General features: G+C 44.4%; 1 protein-coding gene across 1 annotated transcript in view; it reads right to left on the bottom strand.

Annotated features, from left to right (window-relative positions):
- The window catches only part of RASGEF1A (RasGEF domain family member 1A), a 185969-nt gene that overhangs the window by 80970 nt on the left and 78511 nt on the right, over window positions 1-26488 (bottom strand). The window contains exon 2 of the mRNA XM_072130740.1: window positions 22089-22182. The gene's annotated coding sequence lies outside the window, so the exon portion shown is untranslated. The remainder of the gene's footprint in view (window positions 1-22088; window positions 22183-26488) is intronic.

The following is a 26488-nucleotide window of genomic DNA, read 5'->3' as shown; positions in this document are numbered from 1 at the left end:
AGTAAAGATAACAAAATAGGTAAATAAAATAAATATTTTTTTGCTTTTATTGCTCATATCAATACCCATAAGCAGAAACCAACTCATTGAAGTCTAAAGAGCATCATCTATTGTCAGTAGTGATGTAATGATGGGTCAGTGTTATCTATATAGAGGTCATTGTACAGGGAGGGGGGAGGGGATAAGCTGTGACATCATCTATTGTCAGTAGTGATGTAATGTTGGGTCAGTGTTATCTATATAGAGGTGATTGTACAGGAAGGGGGAGGTGATAAGCTGTGACATCATCTATTGTCAGTAGTGATGTAATGTTGGGTCAGTGTTATCTATATAGAGGTCATTGTACAGGGAGGGGGAGGAGATAAACTGTGACATCATCTATTGTCAGTAGTGATGTAATGATGGGTCAGTGTTATCTATATAGAGGTCATTGTACAGGGAGGGGGAGGAGATAAGCTGTGACATAATCTATTGTCAGTAGTGATGTAATGATGGGTCAGTGTTATCTATATAGAGGACATTGTACAGGGAGGGGGAGGAGATAAGCTATGACATCATCTATTGTCAGTAGTGATGTAGTGATGGGTCAGTGTTATCTATATAGAGGTCATTGTACAGGGAGTTGGGGAGGAGATAAGCTGTGACATCATCTATTGTCAGTAGTGATGTAATGATGGGTCAGTATTATCTATATAGAGGTCATTGTACAGGGGGGAGGAGATAAGCTGTGACATCATCTATTGTCAGTAGTGATGTAATGATGGGCCAGTGTTATCTATATAGAGGTCATTGTACAGGGAGGGGGAGGAGATAAGCTGTGACATCATCTATTGTCAGTAGTGATGTAATGTTGGGTCAGTGTTATCTATATAGAGGTCATTGTACAGGGAGGGGGAGGGGATAAGCTGTGACATCATCTATTGTCAGTAGTGATGTAATGATGGGTCAGTGTTATCTATATAAAGGTCATTGTACAGGGAGGGGGAGGAGATAAGCTGTGACATCATCTATTGTCAGTAGTGATGTAATGATGGGTCAGTGTTATCTATATAGAGGTCATTGTACAGGGAGGGGGAGGAGATAAGCTGTGACATCATCTATTGTCAGTAGTGATGTAATGATGGGTCAGTGTTATCTATATAGAGGGAATTGTACAGGGAGGAGGAGGAGGAGATAAGCTGTGACATCATCTATTGTCGGTAGTGATGTAATGATGGGTCAGTGTTATCTATATACAGGACATTGTACAGGGAGGGGGAGGAGATAAGCTGTGACATCATCTATTGTCAGTAGTGATGTAATGATGGGTCAGTGTTATCTATATAGAGGACATTGTACAGGGAGGGGGGGAGATAAGCTGTGACATCATCTATTGTCAGTAGTGATGTAATGATGGGTCAGTATTATCTATATACAGGTCATTGTACAGGGAGGGGGAGGAGATAAGCTGTGACATCATCTATTGTCAGTAGTGATGTAATGATGGGTCAGTGTTATCTATATAGAGGTCATTGTACAGGGAGGAGGAGATAAGCTGTGACATCATCTATTGTCAGTAGTGATGTAATGATGGGTCAGTGTTATCTATATAGAGGACATTGTACAGGGAGGGGGGAGGAGATAAGCTGTGACATCATCTATTGTCAGTAGTTATGTAATGATGGGTCAGTGTTATCTATATGGAGGTCATTATACAGGAGGGGGAGGAGATAAGCTGTGACAACATCTATTGTCATTAGTGATGTAATGATGGGTCAGTGTTATCTATATAGAGGTCATTGTACAGGGAGGAGGAGATAAGCTGTGACATCATCTATTGTCAGTAGTGATGTAATGATGGGTCAGTGTTATCTATATAGAGGTCATTGTACAGGGAGGAGGAGGAGATAAGCTGTGACATCATCTATTGTCAGTAGTGATGTAATGATGGGTCAGTGTTATCTATATAGAGGTCATTGTACAGGGAGGGGTAAGCTGTGACATCATCTATTGTCAGTAGTGATGTAGTGATGGGTCAGTGTTATCTATATACAGGACATTGTACAGGGAGGGGGAGGAGATAAGCTGTGACATCATCTATTGTCAGTAGTGATGTAATGATGGGTCAGTGTTATCTATATAGAGGTCATTGTACAGGGAGGGGGAGGAGATAAGCTGTGACATCATCTATTGTCAGTAGTGATGTAATGATGGGTCAGTGTTATCTATATAGAGGTCATTGTACAGGGAGGGGGGAGGGGATAAGCTATGACATCATCTATTGTCAGTAGTGATGTAATGATGGATTAGTGTTATCTATATAGAGGTCATTGTACAGGGAGGGGGAGGAGATAAGCTGTGACATCATCTATTGTCAGTAGTGATGTAATGATGGGTCAGGGTTATCTATATAGAGGTCATTGTACAGGGAGGGGGGAGGAGATAAGCTGTGACATCATCTATTGTCATTAGTGATGTAATGATGGGTCACTGTTATCTATATAGAGGTCATTGTACAGGGAGGCGGAGGAGATAAGCTGTGACATCATCTATTGTCAGTAGTGATGTAATGATGGGTCAGTGTTATCTATATAGAGGACATTGTACAGGGAGGGGGAGGAGATAAGCTGTGACATCATCTATTGTCAGTAGTGATGTAATGATGGGTCAGTGTTATCTATATAGAGGTCATTGTACAGGGAGGGGGAGGAGATAAGCTGTGACATCATCTATTGTCAGTAGTGATGTAATGATAGGTCAGTGTTATCTATATAGAGGTCATTGTACAGGGAGGGGGAGGAGATAAGCTGTGACATCATCTATTGTCAGTAGTGATGTAATGATGGGTCAGTGTTATCTATATAGAGGTCATTGTACAGGGAGGGGGAGGGGATAAGCTGTGACATCATCTATTGCCAGTAGTGATGTAATGATGGGTCAGTGTTATCTATATAGAGGTCATTGTACAGGGAGCAGGAGATAAGCTGTGACATCATCTATTGTCAGTAGTGATGTAATGATGGGTCAGTGTTATCTATATAGAGGTCATTGTACAGGGAGGGGGAGGAGATAAGCTGTGACATCATCTATTGTCAGTAGTGATGTAATGATGGGTCAGTGTTATCTATATAGAGGACATTGTACAGGGATTGGGAGGAGATAAGCTGTGACATCATCTATTGTCAGTAGTGATGTAATGATGGGTCAGTGTTATCTATATAGAGGACATTGTACAGGGATGGGGAGGGGATAAGCTGTGACATCATGTATTGTCAGTAGTGATGTAATGATGGGTCAGTGTTATCTATATAGAGGACATTGTACAGGAGGGGGAGGAGATAAGCTGTGACATCATCTATTGTCAGTAGTGATGTAATGATGGGTCAGTGTTATCTATATAGAGGTCATTGTACAGGGAGGGGGAGGAGATAAGCTGTGACATCATCTATTGTCAGTAGTGATGTAATGATGGGTCAGTGTTATCTATATAGAGGACATTGTACAGGAGGGGGAGGAGATAAGCTGTGACATCATCTATTGTCAGTAGTGATGTAATGATGGGTCAGTGTTATCTATATAGAGGTCATTGTACAGGAGGGGGAGGAGATAAGCTGTGACATCATCTATTGTCAGTAGTGATGTAATGATGGGTCAGTGTTATCTATATAGAGGTCATTGTACAGGGAGGGGGAGGAGATAAGCTGTGACGTCATCTATTGTCAGTAGTGATGTAATGATGTGTCAGTGTTATCTATATAGAGGTCATTGTACAGGGAGGGGGAGGAGATAAGCTGTGACATCATCTATTGTCAGTAGTGATGTAATGATGGGTCAGTGTTATCTATATAGAGGTCATTGTACAGGGAGGGGGAGGGGATAAGCTGTGACATCATCTATTGTCAGTAGTGATGTAATGATGGGTCAGTGTTATCTATATAGAGGTCATTGTACAGGGAGGAGGAGGTGATAAGCTGTGACATCATCTATTGTCAGTAGTGATGTAATGATGGGTCAGTGTTATCTATATAGAGGTCACTGTACAGGGAGGAGGAGATAAGCTGTGACATCATCTATTGTCAGTAGTGATGTAATGATGGGTCAGTGTTATCTATATAGAGGTCATTGTACAGGGAGGGGGAGGAGATAAGCTGTGACATCATCTATTGTCAGTAGTGATGTAATGATGGGTCAGTGTTATCTATATAGAGGTCATTGTACAGGGAGGAGGAGGTGATAAGCTGTGACATCATCTATTGTCAGTAGTGATGTAATGATGGGTCAGTGTTATCTATATAGAGGTCATTGTACAGGGAGGAGGAGGAGATAAGCTGTGACATCATCTATTGTCAGTAGTGATGTAATGATGGGTCAGTGTTATCTATATAGATGTCATTGTACAGGAGGGGGAGGGGATAAGCTGTGACATCATCTATTGTCAGTAGTGATGTAATGATGGGTCAGTGTTATCTATATAGAGGTTATTGTACAGGAGCCCTTTCTGTGGGCACCCAGGCCTTCACCCCACCACAGAGTTTGCCAGATACTACTCAAGGCTTTCTCCTGTGGTCCAATACACTCAGCTTTATTTTAAAGCCACATCCTTGGCTGCCAGGACTACAGGAGGAGCGGGAAGGTGTGGATAGAGATGGATTGGCATTGGAGCTCCTGCTCTGGGCCCCCTGATTCTTCCTCCTCTCTGGAGGGAAGCTACAATCCAAATTTCTCCACCATATTTCCACTGTATTGGTGAACTCAGGACACCAATGCGATTAAAACCTGTGACACAGCAGGGATCAATAAGTTACTTAAATTGTCATGTTGGCACTTTGCGACATATAAGTGGGTTCTGGTTGTAGCTTGGGCACTCTATCTCCAAAAGGTTCACCATCACTGATCTAGAAAGAATAGATAGAATACTTATTTATTGGAATTTTTTGAAATTTTTTACTTCATTTGTATTTTTTTAATTATTGAAACTTTTCACTCCAAAATATTGTAGTAAACTTCTGCTGCCTCACACGACGAAGATATTGTTCAGAATTCTAGGTCACAGAAAAGACAAGATGTGCACGAGCTGCGCTTACATGGACATCTTCAGGACTGCCCAAGGGCTGAGTAACTTGTCCCTCCTGAGAATACAGCAGAAAAATTCTAAGTATCCTGAAATATGAGTAGGTTTCAGTGAGTTACAAGAAAAGTGATTAAACCCCATGGCTTGAATTGACGGGAAAAGAAAGGGGACACCGGAGCTGCTGTGCATTTGGCAAGGAAAAAAATGACTAAACTGGTCGATAGGCGTATAAAATAATTCAATGGAAAAAGGAAACATTGATTAAGGTTGAAAATGTTTTGTCTTTAATGTTAAAAGCTTAAAAGAATAATGCATGACATATACTCTAGGGCGGGGTGGGGAACCTATGGCTCGGGATGTGGCTCTTTTATTGGCTGCACCTGGCTCTCAGATTAATAAATGGTGATGGCTGCTGTGTGTGTCTAAGGGTGAAGACACACGTGGCGTTTTTAGGCCGTTTTTGGGCCGTTTTTAGTTAGTGCGTTTTCAGATCGTAAAAAACGTGCGCGTTTTTTGAAAACGCATGCGTTTTTGACCAGTTTGAATTACGATAATTGGTCAAACCTGTCAAAAACGCATGCGTTTTCAAAAAACGCACACGTTTTTTACGATCTGAAAACGCACTAACTAAAAACGGCCCAAAAACGGCCTAAAAACGCCACGTGTGTCTTCACCCTAAGACTGATCACTGGACACAGGCAGCGATGTTACCGCTGCCTACGTCCTTTGTACGACCCAGGTGCCATCACTGCCATCGTCTACGGCTGGGTCAAAGAGAAGAGTGTGGGAGCAATGAGGAGCTGGCTGCAGGGAGAGCTGGTAAGTTTATATTATTATTATTTTATTTTTTTTGCTGTGGCTACTGTTGAGGGGTGGGTGGGGAACTGTTTGTCTGTCTGTCTGTGTGTTTGTACCTTTTCTTCTTTTTCTCCTCCTGCTGGCCAGCAAACCTTTGTCTCTGTCCACTATTGTTTCACCAGACAAACCAGTTCAGCAGTCACCACTCGGCATTACCTGATCTTACCTGTGTGTGCAAAACCTGAGCAGAGGGTGAGCTGGGGTTATATAGCTGCACCTGATTACTGCCAGGTGATGCAGAGCTGAAGCCATGCGGTTTATGTTTGTGTTTCTAACTTTGGTTACTTTATGTATATTGTAAACTCCCCTTTATTTTTATATTGTGTATTATATTGCATAGTGGCATTATGTATATTAAGTAAGAAATATATCTTTGTGTGATGTTTGTTGTTAACCCCTTAGCGCTCTGCACCGTAGCTGTACTGCGCTGAGTCCCGCGAATAGCGCTCAGCGCAGTACAGCTACTGCGCAGAGACGATGCCGGTTCAGTGCTGCACAGCAGCCGAACCGCCATCATTAGCCGCGGGATTTCAACGGTAATCTACCGCTGACATCCCCGGCTAACACCCGCGGTCAGAGTGGGCTCCAATCGCGGGCGTTTAACCCGTTAAATGCCGCGGTCAACGCGACCGCGTCATTTAACATGCCTTCTGGGGGTCTTTACCCCACGATCGCCCCCCCCCCCCCGCGCCGTTTTCGGGGGGGCCGTTCGCTGCTATGGCACCTGTGGGGTCCGATCAGGGCCCCAGAGAAGCCTGAAGGCAGTGCCTTCAAGATGGCGTCTGTGGAGTCATCTTAAAGGCAAAGTGTCAGCCTATGCATCTGCATAGGCTGGCACTGCTAATACCCTGCAATACATGAGTATTGCAGAGTATTATAATGAACAAGCAATCAGATGATTGCTTGTTCATATCCCATGGTGGATCATGTAAAAAAATGTACAAAATAATGTTTTTCAATAAAAAATTACTTTATAAATCACTAAAAATGCCCATAAGCCCCAAAACATATAAAGAGACATATAACGCTCAAAAAAGTCTAAATCATAACACAAACCCCACATATATAGTATCACCGCGTCCGTAACAATCCATAGAATAAAACTAAATAACTATTGAACCCATATGATGAACGCGGTAAAAAAAAAACGTTAAAAACCCGCCAAAAATTATGATTTTTACCTATTATATCCCACTAAAAATGCAATAAAAAGTGATCAACAAAACATATGTACTCCAGAATGAAACTGTTGCAAAGAACAACATGTCCCGCAAAACACAAGCCATCAACCAGCTCTGTAGCCAAAAACGTAACAATGTTATGCCACTTGGAAGACGGCGATGCAAAAATGATAGATTTTTCCCCACATTAGGGTTTTATTTGGCAAATTTAGTAAAACATAAGAAAAGATATTCATGTCTGGTATCCCCGTAATCGTATCGACCCATAGAATAAAGATAACAGGATTATTAGGATATACGGTGAACACGAAAAAAAAAAGCAAAAAATCCAGTACAGAATTGATGCTTTTCTACTCATGACCTCAAAAAAAGTTCCTAAATTTTCAACAATAGGTAAAACCAACCCAAAATGGTAACACTGGAAAAAGCATCTCATCCCGCAAAAAAATGCCGTCACATGACCCCAATAACGGAAAAAAAAATAAAAAATGTTATAGCTTTCAAAAGGGGGCAACCAGAAAACTAAAATCCTGGCAGCTGCAGCGCCCTCCTTCCCTTCTGCGCCTCGCTGTGCCCCCATAACACAAGTAACGGCCACATGTGGGGGGTCGCTGCACTCAGGAGAAATTGTAGAACAAATTTTATGGTGGGTTTTCTCTTTTTATCTTTTGGAAATGTGTAAATTTTAGGGCTAAATGAACGTATAACCGACAAAATTTGACCATTCTAAATTTCACCGCCATTTTGATTCAATTACTATGAAGATCTCAAGGGGTTAACAATTTTTGTAAATGCTGTTTCTGATAGTTTGAGGGGTGCAGATTTGAAAATGGGTTGGTTATATAGGGGGGGGTTGATGCTAAATATGTAAAATTTAATTTCAAACAGTATTTATCCCCAAAATAGTCAATTCTGAAAATACGGAAAATCGCTATTCGATTTGTAGCCGCGTGACGTCAGAATAAATTATCCAAACATTTCAAAAGTTATGAAAATGTAAAGTGAACAAATGGGAAATGTTATTCAGCAGGTTATTTAGGTGGTAAATCGATCTGCCTGAAAACGCAATGATTTTGAATTTCGAAAATGGCAAATTTTTCTAAAAATTCATCATTTTTTTTCTTTTTTTTGTAAATAAACGCAAAACTTATCAGCCAAAATTTACCACTAAAATGAAGCACAACATGTGGGGAAAAAACAATCTCAGAATCGCTTTGATAAGTAACAGTGTTCAAAAGTTATAACCATATAAAGAGACGCAAGTCAGAATCCAAAAAATGGGACTGAGCCTTAAGCTGTAAAATGGCTGCGTCCTTAAGGGGTTAACCCAGGGGTGTATCCTTTTCAAACTCAAGGGAAATAGTTGGGTATTTAATGACACCTGTGTGTACATGGATGGTCTCTAGGTCAGAGTGTCTGGTCTGACCACAGGGGAGCTGCTTGTTCCAAGGTAGCTGCAATCTATCCCCTGAATTATCTGCATTTTTGTTCTGTACATTTTATTTTTGTGCAAATAAATGCAAGCCTTTTCTTTGGACCTGAAGCCTGAGTAAAGATTTATTTTTTTTAACGGCCAGAAGACCCCACATCTCAACAGCTACCTATCTACTGGGGGCATGTGCTGTGGCTACCTATCTACTGGGGGCATGTGCTGTGGCTACCTACATACTGGGGGCATGTGCTGTGGCTACCTATCTACTGGGGACATGTACTGGGGCTACCTATCTACTGGGGGCATGTGCTGTGGTTACCTATCTACTGGGGGCATGTGCTGTGGTTACCCATCTACTGGGGGGCATGTGCTGTGGCTACCTATCTACTGGGGGCATGTGCTGTGGCTACCTATCTACTGGGGGCATGTGCTGTGGCTACCTATCTACTGGGGGCATGTGCTGTGGCTACCTACATACTGGGGGCATGTGCTGTGGCTACCTATCTACTGGGGGCATGTTCTGTGGCTACCTATCTACTGGGGGCATGTGCTGTGGTTACCTATCTACTGGGGGCATGTGCTGTGGTTACCCATCTACTGGGGGGCATGTGCTGTGGCTACCTATCTACTGGGGGCATGTGCTGTGGCTACCTATCTACTGGGGGCATGTGCTGTGGCTACCTATCTACTGGGAGGCATGTGCTGTGACTACCTATCTACTGGGAGACATGTGCTGTGGTTATCCATCTACTGGGAGGCATGTGCTGTGGCTACCTATCTACTGGGGGCATGTGCTGTGGCTACCTATCTACTGGGGGACATGTGCTGTGGTTATCCATCTACTGGGAGGCATGTGCTGTGGCTACCTATCTACTGGGGGCATGTGCTGTGGCTACCTATCTACTGGGGGACATGTGCTGTGGTTATCCATCTACTGGGAGGCATGTGCTGTGGCTACCTATCTACTGGGGGACATGTGCTGTGGCTACCTATCTACTGGGGGCATGTGCTGTGGCTATCTATATACTTGGAGGCGTGTGCTGTGGCTACCTATCTACTTGGATGCCCCCAAGTAGATAGGTAGCCACAGCACACGCCTCCCAGTAGATGGATAACCACAGCACATGTCCCCCAGTAGATAGGTAGCCACAGCACATGCCCCCAGTAGATAGGTAGCCACAGCACATGCCTCCCAGTAGATGGATAACCACAGCACATGTCATGTGGCATGTGCTGTGGCTACCTATCTACTGGCAGGCATGTGGTGGGTGTCCAGATTTGGAGTAGTGAACCCCCTGGACCACCGCAGACTATGATGTAAGCAGACACCTGGGAGCGGAATCTAAGTGGCACCTGGTCTTCACCAGAGCCCGCCGCATGGTCTTGCTGAAGCGTGGTACCACCAGGTCATTCCACAGGCGCGACTTGTCCATGGTGGCAGCCAAGGTCGAGGTACAGGATCTCGTGGTCAGGAACAGGCAGACGGTCAAGGCAGGCGGCAATGATGCGAGGTCGGGGACAGAGCAAACGGTCAGGGCTGGCAGCGAAGGTGGTAGATGTCCTTTAAATGGTCCTACCCAAGAAAATTCTGAACACATCTCTTTCTACTTCTCTAAAGTTCTCTCAGAATGTGTCATTGATCTCCAGACGCTCAGTAAATCAGTCTGTTTGGTTTGTAGCTCAATGAAAAGTCATGTTGTTCATTTGTTTTCCGGTGTTTTATACCTGCATGGATTATATTTAGGTATTTGTCACCTGATATTCATCAATTATTGGGTCACAATGAAGTTGGTAATCCTTGAATTGCTCCAGTCTGTCTCGTTTTTATTTTGGAGACTATTTTTGGTTATTATTTCTGTAACACCCAAAGTAATGAGCACAGAGGGGAGCGGCTGATGTATGTCATACAAATACCAAAGTAAGGTCAAAAGAACAAATGACGATAAAAATAATCTGATTGAGTAAATATAGATATTAAATCCTCAATTGTAACTCTCAATCCATTGTTCTACAGGATTTGTAAGTAAATATCATTATTCCTTACAAGGATCAGGGACTTCACCAGGGACATTCACAAAAGCAAATTGAGAGAAAAATGTTTGCTTGAAAATTTTTTTAAAAATTACAAAAAGTTACTGTTGATCTATTGATTGAATCTGAGAGCAGGGTGTGATAGGGCAGGAGAGCTCTGTAATAAATAGAACTAATGAGGATTCATCTAAATTAAGTCACAAAAAACTTCAGTTCTATAGCAGAAAAAAGCATTTAAAGAGTCACCCTAAAAAAAAAAAAAAAAATTGCACAAGGAGCTGCTTATTAAAATAAACAGCTCCTAGCGCTACCGTTATCAGCAGTGTCACACTAATAGCTTTAGCAACTTCCGATAAAGCTGACGAACACTGCACTGCCATACCCTTACAACGGTCCGGCGTATTCATGAGGGGGCGGTCGTGGCGCCGCATCTTCCCCAGACCACCCCTCCCACGGTACTAGTCCCGCCCACTCATGAATACGCCGAACCACTGTAAGCTCGGCAGGCATGGCACTGCCGTGTTCACTAGCTCCAGATCCCCTGGGTTCACCTTCTTCTTCATCCTGGTGCATGTAAGTGCATTGTCTGTGTATAACGTGCAGTGCGGGGAGTCACTAAGATCCTGCGCCTGATATCCTGCATGTGTCGCTTCCCCGCTCAGGTCCCCGGAGTTCACCTTCTTCTTCCTGGTGCATGTAAGTACATTGTCCGTGTAAAATGCGCTGTGTGGGGAGTCACTAAGATCCTGCGCCCGATATCCTGCATGTGTTGCTTCCCCGCTCAGGTCCCCGGAGTTCACCTTCTTCTTCCTGGTGCACGTAAGTGCATAGTCCGTGTTTAATGCGCTGTGCGGGGAGTCACTAAGATCGTGTGCCTGATATCCTGCATGTGTCACTTCCCCGCTCAGGTCCCCGGAGTTCACCTCCTTCTTCCTGGTGCATGTAAGTGCATTGTCCGTGTATAATGCGCTGTGCGGGGAGTCACTAAGATCATGCACCCGATATCCTGCATGTGTCGCTTCCCCGCTCAGGTCCCTGGAGTTCACCTTCTTCTTCCTGGTGCATGTAAGTGCATTGTCTGTGTATAATGCGCTGTGCGGGGAGTCACTAAGATCCTGCATCCGATATCCTGCATGTGTCGCTTCCCCGCTCCGGTCCCTAGAGTTCATCTTCTTCTTCCTGGTGCATGTAAGTGCATTGTCCGTGTATAATGTGCTGTGCGGGGAGTCACTAAGATCGTGCACCCGATATCCTGCATGTGTCGCTTCCCCGCTCAGGTCCCAGGAGTTCACCTTCTTCTTCATCCTGGTGCATGTAAGTGCATTGTCCTTATATAATGCGCTGTGCGGGGAGTCACTAAGATCCTGCGTCCGATATCCTGCATGTGTCGCTTCCCCGCTCAGGTCCCTGGAGTTCACCTTCTTCTTCCTGGTGCATGTAAGTGCATTGTCCGTGTATAATGCGCTGTGTGGGGAGTCACTAAGATCCTGCGCCCGATATCCTGCATGTGTCGCTTCCCCGCTCAGGTCCCCGGAGTTCACCTTCTTCTTCCTGGTGCATGTAAGTGCATTGTCCGTGTATAATGCGCTATGCGGGGAGTCACTAAGATCCTGCGTCTGATATCCTGCATGTGTCGCTTCCCCGCTCAGGAACCTGGAGTTCACCTTCTTCTTCCTGGTGCATGTAAGTACATTGTCCGTGTATAATGCGCTGTGCGGGGAGTCACTAAGATCCTGCGCCCGATATCCTGCATGTGTCACTTCCCCGCTCAGGTCCCCGGAGTTCACCTTCTTCTTCCTGGTGCATGTAAGTACATTGTCCGTGTATAATGCGCTGTGCGGGGAGTCACTAAGATCATGCGCCTGATATCCTGCATATGTCACTTCCCCGCTCAGGTCCCTGGAGTTCACCTTCTTCTTCCTGGTGCATGTAAGTGCATTGTCCGTGTATAATGCGCTGTGCGTGGAGTCACTAAGATCCTGCGCCCGATATCCCGCATGTGTCGCTCCCCGCTCAGGTCCCCGGAGTTCACCTTCTTCTTCATCCTGGTGCATGTAAGTGCATTGTCCGTGTATAATGCGCTGTGTGGGGAGTCACTAAGATCCTGCGCCCGATATCCTGCATGTGTCGCTTCCCCGCTCAGGTCCCCGGAGTTCACCTTCTTCTTCCTGGTGCATGTAAGTGCATTGTCCGTGTATAATGCGCTATGCGGGGAGTCACTAAGATCCTGCGTCTGATATCCTGCATGTGTCGCTTCCCCGCTCAGGAACCTGGAGTTCACCTTCTTCTTCCTGGTGCATGTAAGTGCATTGTCCGTGTATAATGCGCTGTGTGGGGAGTCACTAAGATCCTGCGCCCGATATCCTGCATGTATCGCTGCCCCGCTCAGGTCCCCGGAGTTCACCTTCTTCTTCCTGGTGCATGTAAGTGCATTGTCCGTGTATAATGCGCTGTGCGGGGAGTCACTAAGATCCTGAGCCTGATATCCTGCATATGTCACTTCCCCGCTCAGGTCCCCGGAGTTCACCTTCTTCTTCCTGGTGCATGTAGGTGCATTGTCCGTGTATAATGCGCTGTGCGGGGAGTCACTAAGATCGTGCATCCGATATCCTGCATGTGTCACTTCCCCGCTCAGGTCCCCGGAGTTCACCTTCTTCTTCCTGGTGCATGTAAGTACATTGTCCGTGTATAATGCGCTGTGCGGGGAGTCACTAAGATCCTGAGCCTGATATCCTGCATATGTCACTTCCCCGCTCAGGTCCCCGGAGTTCACCTTCTTCTTCCTGGTGCATGTAGGTGCATTGTCCGTGTATAATGCGCTGTGCGGGGAGTCACTAAGATCATGCGCCTGATATCCTGCATATGTCACTTCCCCGCTCAGGTCCCTGGAGTTCACCTTCTTCTTCCTGGTGCATGTAAGTGCATTGTCCATGTATAATGCGCTGTGCGTGGAGTCACTAAGATCCTGCGCCCGATATCCCGCATGTGTCGCTCCCCGCTCAGGTCCCCGGAGTTCACCTTCTTCTTTCTGGTGCATGTAAGTGCATTGTCCTTGTATAATGCGCTGTACGGGGAGTCACTAGGATCCTGCGCCCGATATCCTGCATGTGTCACTTCCCCGCTCAGGTCCCTGGAGTTCACCTTCTTCTTTCTGGTGCATGTAAGTGCATTGTCCATGTATAATGCGCTGTGCGTGGAGTCACTAAGATCCTGCGCCCGATATCCCGCATGTGTCGCTCCCCGCTCAGGTCCCCGGAGTTCACCTTCTTCTTTCTGGTGCATGTAAGTGCATTGTCCTTGTATAATGCGCTGTACGGGGAGTCACTAGGATCCTGCGCCCGATATCCTGCATGTGTCACTTCCCCGCTCAGGTCCCTGGAGTTCACCTTCTTCTTTCTGGTGCATGTAAGTGTTTGATCCTGCTTTCAGTCTGAATCAGTCGGATCGTCCAGTGATACACCCCCCAATTTCTGTCGCATGAAAGTTGCACCAAAACACAATCCCCAGTGAAATACCTGTTACAGTGGCGCAAATCCCAAAAAACGTCAGAAAATCCGACGAAAGTGCGAAATGTGGACCCTTAGTAAATGAGCTTCAATGTGTTAATATCAATTCCTTTATGGAAGGGACAAATACAAAGACTTGGCCGTGCAGATTAAACCAAATAGAAATGTAAATCAGAGGTGAAATGACAGACATATTTACAGGTGTCATTTATTCCATGTGGGAATTGTTCTTCAAGGAATTGCATCAGAAGATATTTGCCAATCCATTTCCTTAAGAAATATTCATTGTTATATACATTGTTGATCTCAAACTTAAGACGTTCAGACAAATTTGTGACCCCCTGCTGGATTTTTGTGTATGAAGAAGACAATTGGAGAAAAAAGTGACTTCCTTTCCAAGAAATATTTCAGGAATGCATTTGTGAAACTGCAGGATATTTATTAATGAGCGAGGATTTCCCTTAGCAAGAGTCAGCTGTGCCTTACAGAACGACAGAAATAGCTTCTCCATCTCCATTCATAGTCCTGGAGGTTTGTGTGTACATGTAGTATAAGGCACCAGCAGGGCCGCCACTAGAGATTTTGGAGCCCCTGAGTGACAAGACACCCCCCCCCACTTTAGTTTCCATCTTATACTATTATCCAAAATCGCATATAAGTGCTTCATAAATTCATTCTCCCATATAAAGTTCCCTGGAATGAATTCTAGGGCGTACAGCACCCCCAATTTATTATACATACTGCACCCCCTGATTACATTCAGCACCCCCTAATTAATTAATCGTGTGTACATAAAACATAAAGCGCAAAATGCCTTAGCAATGCATATACAATATATACTGTATGTATCCCTGCATACGCCCCCCAGTAAATGATAGCCCCCCACATGCAAGTGATTACAGACTGAACAGATTGAAGGAGGGTGAGAGCCGCAGGAGCGGGACCAAGCTGGTGGAGAGAGAGGGGACACAGGGGCCCCGGGAACAATGAGAACCAGGAAACATCAGCTGCCGCTGCACAGCCGGATCCCTGCACCCGGGGAGGGAGGAGGGTTTTCTATAATTGGGGGCCGCCTTGAACACAGCCACACTAAACCTCCCCTGATGGCGGCCCGAGCAACCAGTCCATGAATGGACGATTTACATCAGTCATGAATTTTTTGTGGATGCTCAAAAAACTTTGGTCTAGGAGTGATCAATAAAAAACATTCTGACTAGGATATGCTCCAACCCTTAACCCCTTTGGGACGCATGCGCAGACAGTTTACTGCCAAGAACATCGGGCAGCCCCAGGGCACTTGGCAGACCTCAGGGCTGCCCAGAAGTGGAATGGATCTCCAAAGTAAGCGGCACAGGGGATACGATTCATAGGGGGAAGACCCTTACACGTGGCTGTCATGCTTGACCACAGCGTGTAAGGGGTTCACATTCGTGATCGGAGCGCGGTGTCAGCTGTAATATACAGTTTACAGCTGCTGCTTCTGGCGCCGGCTCCGTTTGTGAGCCGGTGCCAGAATCTGGACGTTATAGAATGTCCCGGTGTGGGAAGTATCTTCCAGCAGGGACGTACTATAACGTCCTGTTGCACGGAAGGGTGAACAGATCTGTAGCATTTTCCTTGGGTAATGATCCATTAAAAAGCGATTGCATTTAGTGCCACATGCGCTTCCTGTCTTCACTGTATTGCGCTTCTGCCCGGAGGCCATGTTCACACGGGACATTTTGATTGTGTTTGGAGATTCAACCCAAAGACTCCACTTGTGATCACACGTTGAGGTTACATGGTGTATCCGTAATGTTTCATAAATGCAACGTGATCACAAGTGGAGCCTTTGGATTTGTCTCAAGACGCTACACGTGAGGAGTACGATATACTGAAGGCTCCTGCGAGTCAGGCCCGGACTACTCGTGTGTCATCTATTTTATTGCTTCGTTATGTCTTATTTGGTTTGTATCTGCACCTCAGGATCTGTAAAGTGTTGCTGTATATGATGGCCCCATACAATGAAGATGTATTATTAGGAGTGCAGCGCCTCATGGGTGACAAGCCTCATTCCGTATTAATAGCTCTGATTTTCTATAATGGTTTTCCTTGGGGGAAATCTCATTTGTCTCGCACTAATCTGTCCATAGTCGTAGAGTAATTAACACCTCTGATCCTCATAATTACCACCAGTCATATCCCCTCCCATGTCCTTCTACATTAACTCACGCATTTGGTTTGACAAAATGGTCATGGGGAATCACATGAGACAAAGGGAAAAGGATCAAATTATAATTTGTTTTGATGGAGGGTCATGTAATCCTAAGGCCTTTAGCTCTAACTCCCAATAACTTGCATTGCGTGCCTGCTGGGACAGCCGGCCTGAACACTCTGCAACTTGATATGAACTTACATGCTGAGTGTCAGGGTTCAGGTCTTTGGACCCCCTGGACCACCCTGGGAGATGGTACTAGCCCAAACCTGGGACCGGAGTCTAAGTGGCACCTGGTCTTCACCAGAGCAAAGCGGGATGGACTTGCTGCGGCAGGGCACCACCAGGTCATTCCACAGCGCCTGAGCTCAGCTATTCCACAGATTGACAGTTCTCATAGTAAGAAATCCCTGTCCCCTCTGGTTTGTTTTTATTTGGTTTCATGCTTTCCTTCCTCCAGGGGATGGCTGGATGGATCAGTGTTAGGTCGCCATATGGATATATATATAAACATGGTATATAATAGTTTAGTAAGCAATATACATATAATAACCCAATAAGTTCCTGTGCCTTAGGCTTTATGCTGTAGACTTATCAGTGTAGAAGTGACTGAGCAGGCCGCATACAATATGCTAATTACATTCATTTCTCAATTACCAGACATTTTATCTTATTTATAGAAATGCTGCTGGGAAGACGAGCAGAAGAAATCCCCGAGAACTTTCTCATCACAGGGAGCAAGATCAAAAGGGATGTAATAATCAAAGCCGGAGGATGACACTGTGGCTAAAAGGATGTCCCCTCGAAATAAGATTATCATTCCTAATGAACCTAAACACACTGCGCTCCTCAGCTACAATACTTACACCCATTATTCACAAACTGTAATCACACAATTTGGCTGCGGTTCTACTTGCACTTTGATCCAATGAAAATTGGGCTTCTAAGAAATGAATGAGCTCTTGGGTAATGACCCGTCCACAGAACAGGTTATTAATGTCAGACTGGTTGGGTTCCAATGATCAATGGTCCCTCTGATACTACACACAAGAGTGCGTCAGCCCAACCTGGACCATCAGTTACTAGACCCATTACTCTGAGATGTGGAAACATGGTGTAAAAACTAAAGGACCATTTAGATAATAAGTCTAAAAATTACGAGCTGCTCAACTCCTTCCATAGATACGATCAAAGTTTTCACTTTATCTCATGAGGACTAAATATTTCTCATTTACATAATAATAATAAAGCCCCAACCACATGTGTTCATCTCTATACTGGATCCAAACCAGCTCTCCTAATCAGGAATTGCTTCTGTCTCATCGGTTTTCTTCTTCGGGCTCTTTCACGTTGACGTTGGCGTTGGTGTTGCGCTTCTGTTTGGTTTTGTCTCCATCCGTTTTGCTTCCACTTTGTCAAAAATCCTCAAGGATTAACATTGCTCTGAAAACATAACACCCGGTGTAACGTCCCTGCCAAGGCGACGCATAATCTGCAGTTGGCAGAATAGGTGGCGTTAATTTGTGTGTGAACTGTGGTTTGGATAAACTGAGCCACACCCTGCTCCTTGCATTTCAGCCCGGCCCAGCAAGGGTTACTATCCTGATAGACAGATCCCCCAGTGCTGCTGGAGGCGTGTCCGGGAACTGCCTTATATACCTGCCTATTCCCATCATACCTTGCTGGTTATTTCAGTCTCCTGTGTATCTAGTGTTCCTGCTATTCTGTGTAGTGACTTCTGCTTTGCTACTGACCATTCTATTTGCTATACGATTCTGTACATTTGCCGCCATCTTGGTTTTGACCCGGTTTGTTTGACTCCGCTTGTCTGTCTTATCTGTGGTTTGTCCTCAGTGTTGTTGTCTCTCCCTGTGTGACCTGTCTTAGACCTGTGTTAGTATTCTGTGCACCAGTGTGAACACTGGTCTATTCCTGTATTCCCGTTACCTGTCCGCTCCACCATCCAGCAGCTGCCAGATGAAGTAAGTTTCCCTGTCACCTTGTAGGGTCACTCAGGGACCGTCAGTTAGGTTCCTGATAGTGGGTTAGCCCTTGTCAGGGCGGTTTACCTGCTTTAGGCCGGGCCTTAGCCCGCCGGGACGTTGCAGGGTGAGTTCGCCACCACTTACCTAGTCTGACAGCGAGCGTCAAGCCTGGTTGTGGTTGCGCGGTTGCTGGACAGGTGCTGACGTCTGGCCTCTCAGTCTCCTCAGTGGAAAAATATTGACTTTTTTTTCAGCTTTTTTGTGCAAAAAATAGCTCATGTTTTTATAATTTTTTTCCAGGAACAACGGATCAGTGAAAAAAATAAAGCCAATGTGAAAACACCCATTAAAAACAATGGCATCCGTGGAGATCACTGAACCACGGATGTGAAAGAGCCCTGACTCTGGAAAAGGATTAAAGGTTGAACATAGGGAATTTATTTATATTTTTAAACTTTTATGCTACTTTATTAACAGAAGATCGCCTGTAGTTACACGACCAAGCCGTAAAAAAAAAATGACATTTTCATGTTTTCCGTGGCAGTGATTATTGATCCATTAAGAACTTTTGCATTCAGTAAAGCCTTACGTCACGTGGATGTATTATTCACATATGAAAAAATCAAAAATACTTTATAATAATAAATAATCCACTAGTCGTATGAATAATATCCGCCGTTACCTTGCCGCCGCTGCTGTTTGCTCTTACCTCGTTTTTTATGTCTTACTGCAATGTTAACTAAATGTGGCGGCCACTTCCCGGAGACGTCAGTACATATCACTACAGTCTGATGTGACTGCTGGATCCTCCTTATAGAAATATCACACAGGAAGAGAAGCAAACTTCTATGTTACATTAAAGAGGAGCGGTCAGCCTAAATTATGCCCCCGTTCATACACAGTCACCTAATCCAAGCCCAGCCCCTTTCTATTGATGTTAAATTTATCCTCTTGTCTTCAGGAAAAGATTAGGAAAATGGACCTTGATTTTCCAACCTCTTACCAAATGGGGTTGGATCCAGGGACCTGTGTGCCTGCAGTCGGGTATATTCATAAGGGGGTGTGCCGACTCTCCTCTGTGTATTGCAGCCACCAACCCTCAGTTCCAGTTCTCCCGCTTTTGCACTGGATGCCGGCGATGATGGCATCCAGTGCACAAGCGCTATGCTCGGAGTCATGTCAATCACTTAGGCCGGCAGCATCCCTTGTATTGGTCAAGCACAGCCGGCTCTATGATGCGGCCTGCGCGCTCCCTCATCTGCTTGGCTGCGCTCGCAGGGGGATCTACTGCACATGCGCCGCCCAGAAGTCACCGGAGGCGCCGGCATCCAGTGCACATGTGCGAGAACTGGAACCCGGGGGGGTGATGGTTGCAATACATAGAGGAGTGCCGGCACACCCCCTTATGAATATACCTGACCGCATTTGGTAAAAGGTCGGAAAATCAAGGTCCATTTTGCTAATCTTTTCCTGAAGACAGGAGGATAAATTTAACATCAATAGAAAGGGAATGGGGAGTGGATTAGGTGATTATGTATGAACGGGGGCATAATTTAGGCTGACCGCTCCTCTTTAAGGGAAATGATAAATATCTAGAATGTACCAGTAGCGCTGGATTCACCATGGTTTTGGCTGCCGCTGAGTAATGCCTGAAAATCACTGGAAAACTCTGTTTACAGCAAAATGAAAAGATGGAAATGAAGGCTAAAAAGACGGAGAGATGCCGAGCGGCTTTCATGTGCCGCACTATTGCAGTTGCCATGGAGAAAGAGAGAAAGAAAAGCCCGAGCAGAGTTTTTTCTCTAGAGATCCGGCAGCCGCTCGTTTAACCTGTTCATCGCGACATGAGCCAACATGTAATGGCTATGACTTGCCTATATCTAAATGAAGATATTTGGGCTCGACAACCCCTTCACCAAGACCATGAACAATGTGTACGACGGGTGTTCTAGTAGCCGAGGCATAAAATTAAAATCTAGCACCTTACATGGAGAAGCCCCGTCATACTATTTTATATTTCACATTAGTTTTTAGTAAAAAAAAAAGCTGAAAAGTGCGATATGAGGGCTTATTATATATGAGAGAAGTTGTACTTTCTAGTGTTACTATTTAATATTCTGTGCCATGTGCTGGGAAGTTGGGAAAAATTCCAAATTCCAATTAGCAAAAATAAAAACACACAGTTATGCCATATTCCGATGGTCAAAATGATACCTCCATTTTATTAATTGGGTCAGTATGACCAAATTTATATACAGGCAGTCCCCTACTTAAGAACACCCGACTTACAGATGACCCCAAGTTACAAACAGACCTCTGGATTTTGTTAATTTGCTGTACTTTAGCCCTAGGATACAATAAACAGCTGTAACAGGTATCACAGGCGTCTGTAATGAAGATTTATTGTTACTCCTGGTTCTTATGACAATACAACAGTTTAAAATTCCAATTGTCACAAAGACCAAAATAAATTTGGCTGGAATTACAATAAAAATTATACAGTTCTGACAAATTCAATTTAAGAACAAACCTATGTAGTTTAGTTATGACTTAATACCTTAAGAATATATTCACAAACCTTAAAAAAAAGTAACAAAAGTATCAAAAAACATAGAAACACATCAACATGACCATTTTCTAAAAGAAGTTGCACTTGTTCTGAGTGTCCTTGTGCCGTATTTGCTGACCTGAACCAACCACAGCTTAAAGGGGTATTCCGGGAATATGAACGTCTGATACAAACAAACATGACGCTATAAATAAATGAATGTAACAAATTTCAATGTCATTAGTTACAAAATGCAGCTTAAATAGTTTGGTTTTATTATTTACAAAATTTTATAGGCTTTCTAAAGTAGGCGGAGTTATCACCAAGATGGCCACCGTGGAAACTACAAGTCCCGTGATCTTTAGTTCTCAGTAACTCCTCCCACCTCTTAGGCTCTGCCCCCAGTGATGATATAACAGACTGTCCTGCTCTGTTACCATAGTAATGATGTGTAACTGCCATCACCACACACCGGCCATACTGGATGCTCTGCAACCAACCGACTACAGCCAAACGTAGTGGTGATCACATGACCTGCCCAGGGTCTGCTCCGGCGGAGGAAATTATTGGACTGATAAAGGGCCGGGAGCATTATAATTCTCCATCACAGTCTATGTCACAGCATTTTCTGCTAACGGGAGCAACATTCTAAATAACAACTAATTACATATCAGCTTCTATTTTACTGACCCATTTGTATATGAATTATACTGATTCCTGGAACACCCCTTTAACTCAACATCATGTTGTTATAGTTCAGCTGTTCTGTAAATGCAGCCGAGACATGGGCCGATATTTTTGGAATCTCACTAACATGTATCTGTCCTAAAATAATTCTTAGTATAAAAAATTGAAATCATGAAATCTGACCTTAATTAATTGGATATTTGTATCAGTTCTCATCATTATTTTGCTCCCTGTTTTATTTTGAAAAAGCAAAAAAATGGAAAGCAATTGAAGAATAAGGTCAAAATGATGGGTTTTTCGCAAACAGAGGTTTTCTGAAACTTTTTTTTAATAATTTAGTTGCGCTCTGTACAGTATCCAAATGAGCAGATGAGTGTAATTCAGGAAGATGCAGGCACCAATAGGCAGCCAATCAACACTTGCGAAATGCAAACATTTTTTTGGCATTTTTGGTGAATTCTTATACGAACTGTTATATTTTTATTTTTATATTATACAGTTATACATTATTTGGCAATTTTCTACTTATAGGCACAAAGTGCAATGTCATGAACTATGTTTTGGTTCAAGGAAAATTTCGAATAGTTGATGATAATCTGAAATAAAAGTAACTCACCCATAGCTGCTTCCACGGACACTCGCACGCTCCGTCGTCTGGGATTTCTGAAGCCGTAGTAAACAGTAGGCGAGACCAAACCAGAGAATGTCACCTGTGGACCAATAGAAAAGAAGTTTATAATCGAGTACAAAAATGTAGATACTGTAATATCTTTCAGAATGTTGAGCTAATATATCTGTAGCAATGATAGATTCCGGAATATAAACCTGATTGTCCCATTATAAGTCCAGAAGGATTGGTCTCTGGAGTTGGTCACATGATGTCAGTTTTTTAAGTTTTTGGCTTAAAGGACATTACCACCAGGATTATGGATTATAAACCAAGTACACTTACAAGCTGGTGGGGGCCCCCTTTCTCAGGATCAGATCTTCTTTAAGCTTTTAATGCCTTTGTTTTTATCAAAAAAAGGCTCCAAAATGAGCCTGAGGGGCTCCACGCTCCATAGAAGTTAATAAAGCCTGGAGCCCCTCAGGCTCATTTGCATAGTTTTAAAAACAAATTTTCTTAAAAATCGAGGGTATAAGAAGTAAAAAAAAGAGCAGATACTGATAAACGGGGCGCACACCAGTATGTCAGTGTACTTGGTTTATAATCCATGATCCTGATGGTAGATTCCTTTAAAGGACATCTACCACCAGGATGAAGGATTGTAAACCCAGCACACTGACATACTGGTGTGCGCCCCCTTTATCAGTATCTGCTCTTTTTTTTACTTCTTATACCCTCGATTTTTAAGAAAATATGCTTTAAAATGCAAATGTTTCTCTTCATCCCCTTTGGGGCAGGACCCACATCAGCCAGGTATTCATGGCACTCGCCTCATAGGGGGATACTCCGTCATCCCGTAAAAAGTCTTCTCTGGTCTGTTCATTGCACAACTACCCAACAGCTCCATGAATACATCAGATAATAAATGCTGATGATCACAGCTCGGAGCTGGGACTTATTGTGATACAGAATAATCGCATTAGTGCAGAATGTTAGTTTCTGCGAATATTCCAGCTGTTATAATCACCATAATTGTAAATGACACTAATTTCCCGGTGTTGCAGATACTTCCAGAATGATTTCCAGCAGAACAATGTCTCACTGCTGCGGAGAAATGCGTCTTAATCTGCAGAATATCTACCACCTCATCTGGTCTGCAGCTCATCAAAATAAATCAAATTGTTCAACCAAGTGTATGGATCCCAATTCAGGTTTGGAAACTTACAGAAGGCTCATAAAGCAGTAACTATGTTTGTCCATTCTAATTTACCGTATATACTCGAGTATAAGCCAAGTTTTTCAGCACAAAACTTATACTAGAGTCAATGTAAAAAAACTCTATACTCACCTTTCCCGTGCCCCCGCAGGTCCTCTTCGATCTTCAGCTCCGATTTTGTGCGCCGCCATCAGCACACACTATGATGTCAGCAAGCGGCTGACGTCATGTTGTATGCGATGGGACCCTGCTGGGAGCCGAAGAGAGAGCTGGAGCTGAAGACAGAAGAGGATGCGGGGGGCATCGGAAGGTGAGTATAGAGTTTTTTTTTTAATTTTTAGGCTGGACAGTGGGCTGCTGACTATGTATGGAGTGGGGGAAGCACTGACTATATACAGTGTGGCAGGCACTGGCTATATATTGGGGGGCAGGCACTGGCTATATACAGTGTGGCAGGCACTGTCTATATACTGGGGGGCAGGCACTGGCTATATACTGACTTGTTGCTACGTCCCCGACTTTGAACCTGTGCTGCCCGTCCTGACCTCCTGCCTGTCCCCGACTATGATATTGCCTGTCGTTTCGGTAGCTCGCCTTGGCTGCCTCTGCGTACAAGTCACGCCTGTGGAGCGACTTGGTGGTACCACGGCAAAGCAAGACCATCCTGCTCTGCGGCGGCTCTGGTGAAGACCAGGTAACACTCCGTCCCCAGGTGACAGCTTACTTCATCGTCCGTGGTGGCTCAGTGGGTCCACTACCCCTGAGCCGGACACACTAGCAGCGCTTCTGTGTTTTAGCCACTATTTCTAAGCGGCAGGAGAAGGCCCTTGACCTTTTGGCTCATGACAATTTTTTGGCCACCTTTTAAAACCCAAATGTAAATGATAAATGACCCCCAATCTCTTTATGAACGGTTCACAGTGAATAATTGAAGCCCGGCTTCTGGTATTTACATCCAAACTGAAGCCACTCGTCTCCACAATATGAAACAACAACCATTATCATTCCGTGTTTGGATCTGCAGTTGAATTGTTCTGTTCCTTTTCAATGTAAACCACTGTGACTTTCATGGCTGCTCGGCTCACGCGACAGGCGGCAGGTTACGTGCCAGGAGGATCCGCTTTACTACACGTCTGTGGTTATAAGTGACCCTGATGGTATTTGAGTAGATAAAATGCAGGGAATGTTCCTAAGAATAATGAAGCTGTTTCTCTCTATTATCCTCTAGTGTATGGTGATGGTAGGAAGATGTACAGTAGCGCAGAGGTATGTGGCTATTGTGAGCAGGAACATACATAGGGGCTACTTGTGGTCAGGGATGGTGTTGCCCACATATAAATCCTCCACACAATGGTGGGATGCGGCTTCTTATCCCCCTCCATTATTAGAAATGGGATTCAGGACCCCATATAATAACTGTATCAGCATCTGGAGCATGATAGCTTACAACTATATCAGGCGGAAGGAGAATTTCAGCTATTAGGAATTTTTTCTTTACATAAGGCTACATTCAGACGGCCGGTATACATCCCCCATAGACGGCAATAGGTGCACGGGACCCTACGGGAGTGCTACAGTGCAGCACACATGCGGTGCCATTGAACCACGCCCCATTATTGGGACTGACAGCTCTGTGTCTCTTCAAATCACTGCTCTGCCTCCTTGTACTTGGGGACCGTCTGTTAATATTCAACTACAGACACATAAAGCTCTATGTACAGATGGGAAATAATGGGGGTCATTTACTAAGGGCCCGAATCGCGTTTTTCCGTCCGTTTACCCGAATTTTTCCGCTTCACGACGATTTTCCCTGAATTTCCCCGGGGTTTTGGCACACACGTTCGGATTGTGGCGCACACGATGGTAATCGGGGGCGTGGCCGTACGAAAACCCGATGGATTCGGAAAAACCGCCGCATTTTTTTTTTTAAAAGTGTCGCTTGACACGCACTTACCTTTACCCGGCCAGGCTTGGTGAACTTCAGTGCATTCCGATGAACTTCAGCGCAGCAGCGACACCTGGTGGACATCGGGGGCACTGCCTTAGTGAATCGCCGGAAGACCCGAATCCTCCACACAGAACGCGCCGCTGGATCGCGAATGGACCAGGTAAGTAAATCTGCCCCATAGTGTCGATCTTTTTACACGGTGCCTTGAGTTACATTCATGACATGTTACCAGAGTGACAACATCGCAGGTCCTTTAGGCTTATTAGAATAGCAAACTGTACACCATGTATGTGATTACATGAAATCACAGCAGCCTCCATTGAGAATTGAGAGGAGTAGAAGTCCATGGAGGCTGCTGTGACGTCATGTGGCCAGATACATGCATGGGGTACAGTTTGCTATTATTAAGAGTCTAAAGGACCTGAGATGATGTCACTTTGGTCACATGACATAAACTGGGACCAGTAGGTAGGCATAAGGCATGGGGAGGAGTAAATGGTGGGGGCCGGGTGAGCAGGGTACGCCCCCTCTGATGCCAGGTAATATAAGATAAAAGGTTATTTATGTGGCGAAGCAATTATTAGCTAAAAGAAGGGGGTCAGTCAGTCATTAGTGCTCTATAGGAACCTGTCACTGGCTGCATATGTGCAAATGTGCTGACAAGTTCCCTTTAAATGCAAAGTGTAGTGTTCTGATGACATAGGGAGGACGCTATGGAGCTCTATGGGATGTCATGTGGGGTCATGTCTGGTGTTTTATTAAATGGCAAATAACTGTTCACCTCTAGAAGTGTTGATACGAATATAACAGATGACCTGCCTGTAACTCTAATGACACATGAAAGAAAATAAAGTGGCTTCTGTTAACATCTAGAGACGTCTTATCATTGTAATTACAAGGTTAATGGATGGATTGCCGGAGTGTGTGACAGCCATTCTCCATAAATAATTAGAACTCGCTGCAAATATTTAGCAATGAAAAGCCGATAGAGATAAAAGCTCAGCTGTTGTTTTTCCCCGGCGTCCATTGAACGCGATACCAAATGTTTTGTTTTTTTATTTCATTGTTTTTTTAGTACTTTATTAGAAATGTAAAAGGAAATGATAGGGTTTAGGGGACTTTTACTTTATTTAATTAATTATTGTTATTTAACCCCTTCCTGCACCCTGATGTAACTGTACGTCATACGGTGCGAGTAGTTACATGACAGTTCTAGTGATTGTCCGGACTATTGCGATCCCGGCT

The sequence above is a fragment of the Engystomops pustulosus genome, chromosome 11, assembly GCF_040894005.1.
Source record: "Engystomops pustulosus chromosome 11, aEngPut4.maternal, whole genome shotgun sequence".
NCBI classification, from domain to species: domain Eukaryota; kingdom Metazoa; phylum Chordata; class Amphibia; order Anura; family Leptodactylidae; genus Engystomops; species Engystomops pustulosus.
Note: the sequence above shows the minus strand (reverse complement) of the source record. Positions and strands in the feature narration are given on the sequence as shown.